Raw genomic sequence first — 11,003 nt, 5'->3', positions numbered from 1 at the left:
GTGAGACAGAGCACAAGCAGGAGGGAGTAGCAGGTATAGAGAGAAGAAGGCTCCCTGCTAAGCAGGGAGCCTGATGTAGGACTAGATCCCAGTACCCTGGGATCATAACCTGAGCTGAAGGCAGACACTTAGCTGAATAAGCCACCCACGCATTCCCAAAATACTTAGTTTCTATGCTGTTGAGGTTTTATGATCATTTATGACAACTAATAACCTATATATGTTCCTTTTACATAATTTGAGGATCTAATTGAAAGAGGACTTCAACTACCTCCATTTTGACCTCAATGTGTACTTTCTAATTAAGTTCTTCTTTCCAGTTTATCTCTTAATTTAGGAAAAAGATCCAGTGAGCAAAGCGTCCCATGATGGGAACCAAAACTATTCCAGCAAGCAACAAGGACTGCCCTGAGGCAGTAAGAGCCCATGTCATTGACCCCAAGATAATGATCAACCTGACCTTTAATGTCCACCTGCATGTACCCACCAACTTTTGTCCCACATTTTCCTTAAATAAACCTAGAAATATTTTCAGCACTTTGGAGACAGTCTTTGAGCCAATGGTCTGATGTCTTCCCAGTGCTGGCCTCACTGAAATAAATCCCTTCCTTGTTTTACCACCACTCATCTCTTGCCTTTGTCAGTGGTGAGTTGCCAAATCCTGTTTGCTTGGGACCCCCTGAGCCAGGTGCCTTTTACCCCTGTGTCCTGGCTACATTATTATATTTATCTAGGCTATAATTATATTAATAGGAATAATTTTTCACCAACATTCCTCGTCCAATTCATCCTTCTCACCACTGGGGTTCATTCTTTTTAGATAATATGTCCCTGCTCAGAACCTCTAGTAATCCTCTGTGCCTATCCGATTAACCCAAACTCCTTTCCCTGGTATTAAAGCCCTCCAAGGTCAGCTCACAAATGCCAATATTTGTGACATCTTTTCCACTAGAATGCTCTCCCTCCTCCACTCCCATATCTACAAATATTCCCCATTGTGGAGAATGGAACTGAAATCCCACTACTTTCTTAGTTAACCAGCCAAGAATAATTTCTTTTTTTTTTTCCTAAGTGATTGCACCTAGTTCTTTGTTCATACATGTCTTATGGCACTGACCACATTCTTATTTATAAAATAGTTGTAATATGCATAAATCTCATCCCCTCTTATACCCGACTCTACAATTAAGGGCAAAGATCTGGGTCATCCCTCTCTTTTCCTCAGTCACCCTTTCTGCATGTTCTTTCATCTGTCTTATCAAATCCACTATGGAACTCCCTTCCTGATTGAATTGCAAATGTCCCAATCTCAGGAGACTAGTTCCTTTCTTCCTAGCTCATTTTCTCCAGTCCCAGATCCCAGCAATTCCACCATCTCATCAGTCTTATACTTTTTCACTACCCAGAAACATCTTTTTATCACACAAGCTGGGTGACATAGTTTATTTTCATAAATTCTTATGTTTTATTCTATACTCCTTTGGGCTTCCTTTCCTCTATCTTAATCACCTGGTAAAACCTCAGCTCAAAATAAATCACATTTTCTCTCCCTTCCATATCTGCATCTTATAGATGTATATGGCAGGAGAAATCATATACAACAATTGTGTTGGTTAATTTTATGTGTCGACTTGAGTGGACTATGGGGTTCCTATATATTTGGTTAAATATTTTTCTGAGTGTGTCTGTGAGAGTACGTCTGGATGAAATTAATACTTGAATGGATCAACTGAGTGAAGCAGATTGCCCTACCGTGTGTGGGTGGACCTCATTCAATCCACTGAAAGCCTGAATAGAGCAAAAAAGATGAATATGAGAAAAATGTTTTCTCCCTCTCTTCCCCTGTCTCCAACTATCTTCAAGCAGTCTTCTATTTTCAGACACAGACTTGGACTAAAACTCGTACCATCAGCTCTTATGGTTCTAAGGCCTTCAGATTCAGACTAGAACTTACAGCGTAGGCTCTCTTGGATCTCCAGCTTACCAACTACAGATCTTGAAACTTCTCAGCTGCCATAATCACATGAACCAATTACTTATAATACAACTCTTTTTCTGTAGATAGATAGATAGATAGATAGATGATATCCAAAACATAGAAATAGATATGTTTATATATATATATTATTGGTTCAGTTTCTCTGGAGAGCACTGACTGATACAACCATGTTGACTCATCTCACTTTGAATTCATGACCATTAACTTCAATCTAGCTCTTAGTACTACATAAGCATATATTCCCCTTTGTTAATTCACTCAGTTTTAAATAACGAAATTATGCCTCCCTCCTTTTTAGTCATCTCAAAACTCTTTTCCTGTCCTCATTATCAGTTATTAGCTTTGCTTCTTATTTACTAAAAAAATAGAGACAATCATAAATGAATTTCCATATGCTCTTGTTCCATTATATCAATGTATTTGTACCTGTATTGTATATTTGCCTAAAGCTTACTTTCCCTTCTAAAGGTAAAACCTCTCCATATTCATTGTATGGAAGCCCTTACCTGTGACTCAAATTAATCCTACAAGTAATCTTTATATTTCTTATACCATCAACTTTTCCCATTCTACCAGATTAAGGCCATCTGAATACCATGCTTCAATATTTATGTTTACTACCAATATTAATTTCATTATCATTTTTTTTCCAACAAACCTTCCTCAAGTCTCTGTTCCCCTTTATAGATAAACTCCTCTTCTCTACCCCTAAAACAATGCTAGGAGTAGTTTTTCAAAATCTCTGCCTCTGTTTCATCATCTGAAAAACGTGCACAGTTATAGCCTCTATCTCTAAGAATTCCTGTAACAATTAAATAAATAAATCACATGGTTGACACATAGTAAACTCAGTAAGTGTTAAAAATTTTGTAAATAATTTTTTAAAATTGTATTTATTGATTTTTGAGAGAGAGTATGAGAGGGGAGAAGGTCAGAGGGAGAAGCAGACTCTCCATGGAGCTGGGACCCCAATGCAGGACTCGATCCTGGGACTCTGGGATCATGACCTGAGCTTAAGGCAGTTGCTTAACCATCTGAGCCACCCAGGTACCCCCCCTAGATAATTTTTATACTACATCGTAACATAATAAAATACGATACAATAAAATATTGTCTTCTCTTTCTACTCTCTCTAGAATCCACTCTTATTGATAAGAATTTGTTACATGAGTGTGTAAGAGGGTCCTGATCAAGGTCCAGTTAAAAAAAAGAGAAACCAAGCTAGATATTTCAAAAGGAATGGGCTTAATATAGGATGTTGGTAATATAGATACTAGAAAACTGGAGGAGTGAAAGGAGGAAGTAAAGTAACCAAGAAACTGCAGGTGACAACTACCATCCCTAGGGCTACGGAAGAATGAGGAAGAAATACTGTTACAAGAACTACAACTAGGGAGAAATTGCTAGCTCAGAAGTTGAGAGATTGGAAGAGACACTCAAGAGACACTGCCCCCAAGACAGAGGAAGATAGAACCAGAGATGAAGAACTCTTGGTCTTCAGTGTTTATGCCTTCTGATCTCCCATTAGTGCCTCCAACTGGAGAAACCCAAAAGGGATCCAACAGGAAAAGTCATCTGGAAATTGTTTGCACATGGATGGTTCCTGAATTTTCTAGCAGAGTAGGAGTTAAGAGACATTAAGTTTCCAGTTAAAGGCATTTTGATAGTTGTGTCTATACAAAGAAATATAACTTTTTCCTAATTCTAAAGAAGTTAGAAAAAAATCACTGAAGATCATTTCATGATTTAAGATCTAAAGTTTCACCAGTTATACTAGTCATCCATATAAATAATGACACAATGTTACAGTGGAATTCATGCATGGAAAATGATGCTATCTGTGGTTGTAAGGACGTGGAAGTAGGTAATATTGTAAGATATCCAGAGATGATGGATGTTTCTTGTTCAAATATAGTCAAATCCATGATTGTTTTCTAGGTGGAAAGGAACTTGTTTCCACTTGCAAGTGGCTGTCACCTTTTTCTTTTTCCAATTGGTTGTGTAACTGTGTGTGCATGTGTATGTGTGTGTATAGAATCATACAATATGGAGGTCAGACTGATGCCTGACAATTTGGTTTTGAGTTTTAGATTTGGCTTTGTTATCTGTGCAACCTCAGGCAAGTGAATTCATCACTTTCGGCTTCAACTATCTCACACAAAAAAAATGAGGAAAATGTTAATACTTATTCATAATGTCATATTCAGTGAGTTAAAGCATGTGTAAAGTTGTTTAGAACTATACCTGCCACTGAATTAGCACTACATAAATGTTACCTATTATTTTTGTTGTTTCTGTAGTTAATTTGGTTGCAGATTTTTAAATTCTTTTCTGTTGTCTATTTTATCACTTACAATTTTTTTTCCAGATTATTTAGATTTCCATAAATTAACATGATATGTAAAGTTTATCAAATATTCCATTCCATGCCTTGATATATAATTTCTTCATCCCGTTATTTATTCTAATCTAAGTTTCTCAGTGGCAACTTAGAGTCACTCAGTTGTAAATGAGCCCATATGGAGTAGAAATAAAAACAGAAAATTTGGGGCACCTGGGTGGCTCAATGGGTTAAAGCCTCTGCCTTCAGCTCAGGTCATGATCCCAGCGCCCTGGGATCCAGCCTCGCATCGGGCTCTCTGCTCAAGCAGGAAGCCTGCTTCCGCCTCTCTGCCTGCCTCTCTGCCGACTTGTGATCTCTGTCTGTCGAATACCTGATTGAATATGTCCATCATTCTGTCTGAAGACTGCACCACAGGATACACTTTTCCCCCTAACATCATGCTCAAATTTTTAATCATGTAACTTAGACATCTTCCTAGGAAACTTCCCCGAGTATTATGGGGCCTGTGGAAGAGGCTATCCTTTTCTCATCAATGATATGCTTCCCAGAAGGAAAAAAAGTGGGGTCCAAATAGAGCCTGTATTTCTGTTCTCTCTTTCATAACCTCTACATGTGTCAAGGGGGCTCTAATACAGTCAGTCACTTCACTACCAAGAACAGTGATTAAAGTATAAATTGTATGAAGTTCACAACTCATCAGAGATTTTCACAGATGACACGGATTGATGTTTTATTTTTTATTGGCTAACCTATAGCACAGGAATAAAAAGTGTACATACTTCACAGATAGAGACTTTAACAAAATCATAGTAAAATGTGTTTAGATTACTTCTAAGACAATTCTGAGAACATTTGTGTACAGTGTGTGTGTTGTATGTTTTTTCAAGTGATAACTTTCTATCAGAAAAATAACATAAAATAAAATCACCTTCTCAGAATCTTCCTATTCCCCAACACCTTTCCAGTATAACTCCTCTTGGGCACCTAATTCATAATTATTGGTTATAATAATCAATTTAGCTGAAACCTATTCCTATCTCTCCAGAAGTGTTAAGACAACAATATTCAATAGCAAACAAATAGATTTTTACTGTTACCAAAAAGTTTTATATTTATGTGTTTTCTATTTTTTTAAATCTTTATCCAACAAAATGCATAGATTCTAAGTGTTCAGTTCAATGCATTTGACAAGACACATTTCTTTTACTGCAGAGTTTCCTTGTCTCTTTCAGTGGGAGAGACCCATCCATGTTATTGCATGTTTCAGTGGTGGTTTCTCTTTATTGCATACATTAGGCAGGTTTGCAACAGTGTGCTTATTCTCCTGTTGACAAGCATTTGGTTTGTTTCCAGATTTAGATTATTATGATTTATAGTTACTGATTATTGACTATCAATTTGTGGTGATATGAGTGTGTTCATATATGTGTGTGTGCTTCCTAATAATGGTTTGCTAAACTCTAGTCCATTATCTCCATACTTGGTAACATTTGCTGTTGAATTACCATTTCTCTAAAATAAAACTCTTTATTCTCACCAAAAAACAAAACAAAACAAAACAAACAAATAAAAAAACATTCCAATATCAAATGTATTCTACCACTGGGCAGACTGTAAACTATTGATTCATTTCCTAAAAGAAAAGATCGTTTTTCAAAACAAGTTATTTTTTTTTAATTTGCCATTTTTTTCCCATTATGAATGGTTCTTTTGTATCCTATCTGCAAAACATTTGACTATCCTCATGGTCACATATATTCTCCTGTATTTTCTTTTACAAATTTTATGGCTCTCACATTTATACTTAGATCCATGACCCAGTGTGAAATAAATATTGTTTATAAAATGAGGTAGGGTTTGAAAAAAGTGGTTTATTTGTTCCATGTGAATATCCAGTTAATTTAGTACCATTTGACTTGGTGACTACAAAAAAAAAAGATTTTAATGATGTTATAGGCATAACAACTTTGAAGCTTGATGTCCCTTAATTAAATAGGTTAGTTTTGAAAATAATTTTTCATATCCTGGGACAGGCATTATATTACATTTATCTTTAGACTATCTTTACTTAAAGATATATAATAAAATATAATAATATAATATAATAGTTATATGGACTGAACTCTGTCTCTCCAAAATTCATATGTTGAGTCCTAACTCAGAATATGACTTTATCTGGAGACAGAACCTTTAAAGAAGTAAAAAGTTAAAAAAGTTTGTTAGGGCGGTCCTTACTTCAATGATTGGTATTCTTATAAAAAGAGAAAAAGATACCAGTGATGCACACAAAGCAGAGGGCATGTGAAGATATGGTCAGAATGTGGCCATCTACAAGCAAAGGAGAGAAACCTCAGGAGAAACCAAAAATCTTGACAGTTTGATCTTGGATTTTAGCCCCCAGAACTATTAAGAAATACATTTCTGTTGTCTAAGCTATCCCGTCCTCAGTATTTTGTTAGGGCAATCCTAGAGGACCAAAACAGCAACCTAATAAATTAATACATGGTGTTAGCCGGGAACAAATATTCTGAATATAGGCATGGTTTGGCCTGAGAACAATCCGTGGGGAAAATTTGTTCCTTAGATTCAAGTTCTAATTTTTGCCCATTTTAATCATCCAGAGCCTGGTGTGTGTCCCAGACAGTCTAGGATAGCTAACATAACTTTTTGTCATTGTAAGAAGCAATGATCATGGACCTACCATATTCCTTTTCTGCGCACCCATTGTGTCCTCTTCTTGTTCCCTACCTCCCTACAGCAGACAATTAAGCCCAGATTCTGAACATTTGTCTTTAGAAATTCAAGTTCCAAAAGAATATTTTCCATCATATTCCTCCCAACTGGTTGACTCAGGCCCAAACAAAACAAAGCAAAATGAATATCAATATAACTCTCACATTTTCCTCCATTTATGGCAGATTAAAGGAATGGGGAAACAATAAAGAGAACAACAAAGGAGAGAAAAGTCTTTCCCTCTTCAGTCCTCCTGGACAGCTGATGAAAATCAAGGAAAAAATAGGAGAGCAGTATAAGCTATGTCAGTTTGTATTCTATTCATGCCAAGTTAAATAACAAAAATTATCATTTCACAAGTGAATATAAACTACTTGGGGGGAAAAAAGGACTAGAGTAACCCAAGAAGATCCTTTCCATGATGGTTCCATTATCCTTAGTAGTGTAATATTTTCCATTAACAAAGAATGAAGTTAAATCTTCGATTTAAGCCTTGACTATTAAATTTTATGTATCTTGTTTTATAACTTAAAATACCCTATTTAGGGGAAACAGTATTCCAAGTCCTCTAAATACATCCTGAATATCAAGATGCTCTTGAAAAATTAATTCTGAGTGAAATTAATATAAACAAATGAATGTAAAGTGTCAGTTTAATTGGATATCAATTCCAAAATTAAAAGCCATCAAAAATACAGAAGTTGTATAAATTAAGCTTGTTACCTAACTTGATATTTATGACTGAAAATGTTTAGTGATGTAAATCTGCAATAGTCAGATTTTTAGCCACATCAGCTTCTGAAAAACTTTTGCATTGTTTTGATGACGTCTCCTTTTGTGTTTGTTTAATAAGTTTCCTTTGAAATGTTACCAGAAAATATATATGAGTGATATTTTGACATTATGGTTTTAGAAAAAAGCACACATACCAGTTTATTCAACACCATGGTTTTAATTGACCGATGTTTTATGAAACAAAGTTGAACTGTATTTCTTGTTTGGATGAGTCCAAAACCCTTTTAGTTTTGTGTACTTATATAAAATGGGAGAGATGAAGGGATACCAAATGCTATGATTTGGGTCAATTGTGTGTATTCGTTTCTTCCATGGTTTTCCAGGGCTTCAGTGTTTAACCTTTACCTTGCCCTAAAACCTGACAGGTATTGCCTTTCAGTAATTGTGTATATTAAATGCATTTTAGCTCCTAAAAGATTGAAAAAATTTCAAAGAACATGGTAAAAGAACAAAAAAGAGAGAATACACGAAACTCTGCCATATTTCATTTATGTACAAACTGCATTTAATTTCAAATTATTTATAACTTATATAAACTTATTTTCAGTATTCATTTGATATATGTTTATGTCTGAAAATGCCTGGGAATTTTGAGGTAAGATGGTATGTATCTTTTTAATTAAAGTCAAAACATTTTTTTTCACTTAAACTTTTGTTCACTTAGGTACAGGGTCTTCAGGAATGAGTTAAAGTCATAAGAAAAGATATGGGTTCATTATGATTTTAAAAAGTAGTTTGACTTTTTTAAATATTTCATAAATGGGAACAGAATAATTCAAAACTATCTTTACTAAGTAGTGGAATCCATAGCACTAGTGTGATATAAAACATGTGTGCTATTATTTCTTCTCTGAATGGTCATAGACAGCTGGTGTTGGAGGCATAATTTGGTTCCAGTGAGGTGAAACCCAACATTTGAACATAGAAATTCCTTGTAAAATGACACCTGCATCAAATCTAAAAGCTCCAAGGCTGTGTTTTATTGTTCCACATATTGTCCTAAGATCTCAATAAAAGACTCTTAGGGGTTTGGATTTCCCACAATTCCTGATAGTGATAGACTAGCACAAAATACACCTGCCACTCAGCAAAAATGTTACTCAATGTTTTTACCTCTTTAGTACTCCTTATGTATGTTACAGATCTCAATTTTCAATCTTTTATATAACATGACAGAATAATCGCTTTCATAAACTGGTTAGCACAAGACTCCATAGCATATTAGCTTATCCAATGAAGCAAATAATACAAGTTTATCTATCTTCCTGTTAAAAATAATTCAAATAAAACAAAATACTTTCTATTTTAAAAGCTTAACTTTAGACTCTAGCCAACTCTTTTTTTTAATAGTAATCTTCAACATAACAGTAATGGTTATTTTAATTTCCTAGTTAAAAAAGACATTTGTTACCTCTTTGTGCAGTTTGAGATTTTTCTATTGAAAAAGAATTCTGCAAATACCACTCAGCAAACTTTCAATTTAGAAACCTGACAAAATATTATCAAATTCTTAGATTAAGAAATCTTTTGTTGATTCTTCAAAAACAAAGTAGTATCTAATATGTTTCCTATTTTACATACTATATAAATATTTGTTTATATACATATACATTTATATATGCTATATATCATATGCTATAATTACCAAATATTTACTATGTATGTGATAAAAACAAACAAATACTAATAAATTTGAGTGTTGCATATTATCACAGAAATGAATTAAAGGAAAAATATAATTCCAGATGGTATTTAAGCTTTATTTCTTTTAATAAATGGGGAGAAGCTAATATTAATTAACCTTACTAGGACATAAAATTTTCTTCAAAAGAACAAATGTTTATTTAATCCTTCCTTTTGAAACTGAAAGTAAATAGAGACCAATATTCTGGTGACTTTAATAAATATTTAAAATGTGATGATGTTTTGCAAGGCCCAACAGAGTTTGGTGTCTAGTTTTAAGGTCATTCCTCACATCTCATTCAGTTTGAGTACCCTCGGTCTTGTTTGTCTTAATCAACAGATTTTTTTCAGGTTGTTTAATATCTTTATAATGACAGATATCTGATCTGTAGATTAGTGCCCACCTACAAACCTATTATATATGTGTGGGTTTACATGCTTTTACTAATATTAGAATATAAAGAGAAAATAAAAAGGTCAAAGATATATATCAACATATGCCTAAGTAGTTATATTAATTGAGCATTTAGTTCTGGGCATCCTGGCAAGATGAAAATGGAAACATCATAAATTATCTGTCATGATCTGATAAAAAAACAATATACCTATTCTTCAAAGGAGATCATTTTTCTCCTGATATTAAATCATCCAGCCAATGTACCAATTTAACAGACAATCTAATGCTAAGTGGAATTCTAAAGTTGTATCATGATGGCTTATTTGGGGACTCTATCAATATGGAATTGAAGACACATCAAATGAGTCTATTTCTAATCACTTAAACCCCATGATGGGGCAAAAGAGTGGCCCTTTGGTTTAAGAAAACTGATTTTGGAAGGTATTATTTAAACAGAAGTAACTACATTCACTTTTATTTCTAAATAAGGACATTTAATATATAAATTGACGTCTTCAAGCATTGTCAAAAATTTTACAATGATTTCCACACTTTGACATTTTGTTTTATTTTGTTTTGTTTCTTTCTGGGGCAAATTTGCAATCTGTAATCCGCTTGATCTTCCTCACATATGTAATTCAATTCACCAAACATTTATGAAGCAACAGTTATGTTTTCCAGACACTTTGCTAGGGTCTGAGGACAGCAGAAATTGGGCACTGCCCATTGTTCTTAGTTACGAAGCTAGGTTTGGTTTGTCCTTTGTGTTGACACACTCACTGTTGCGAATGTGTCTTTGCCAAAAGAGCTCAGCGCTAATCTCACTGTGACCACACCCTAACAGAGTGGACATTTTAAAGTGTCATTCTTTTTGCAGGGAAATTTATAAACACCTACCGAAAAACAACACTGCAGTATATGTTTCTAATTAATTCAATTTCATTGCCAAGTAGGAAGTATACTTATGAAAATGCCAATGTGACATTGTAAATGTGCCTTTTATCACAGACTTCAAATAGCTCTCTTTCTTGCATTATTCAAATATATACAAG

Source organism: Lontra canadensis, unplaced genomic scaffold, assembly GCF_010015895.1.
Source record: "Lontra canadensis isolate GAN:19392208 unplaced genomic scaffold, GSC_riverotter_1.0 scaffold29, whole genome shotgun sequence".
NCBI lineage: Eukaryota > Metazoa > Chordata > Mammalia > Carnivora > Mustelidae > Lontra > Lontra canadensis.
Note: the sequence above shows the minus strand (reverse complement) of the source record.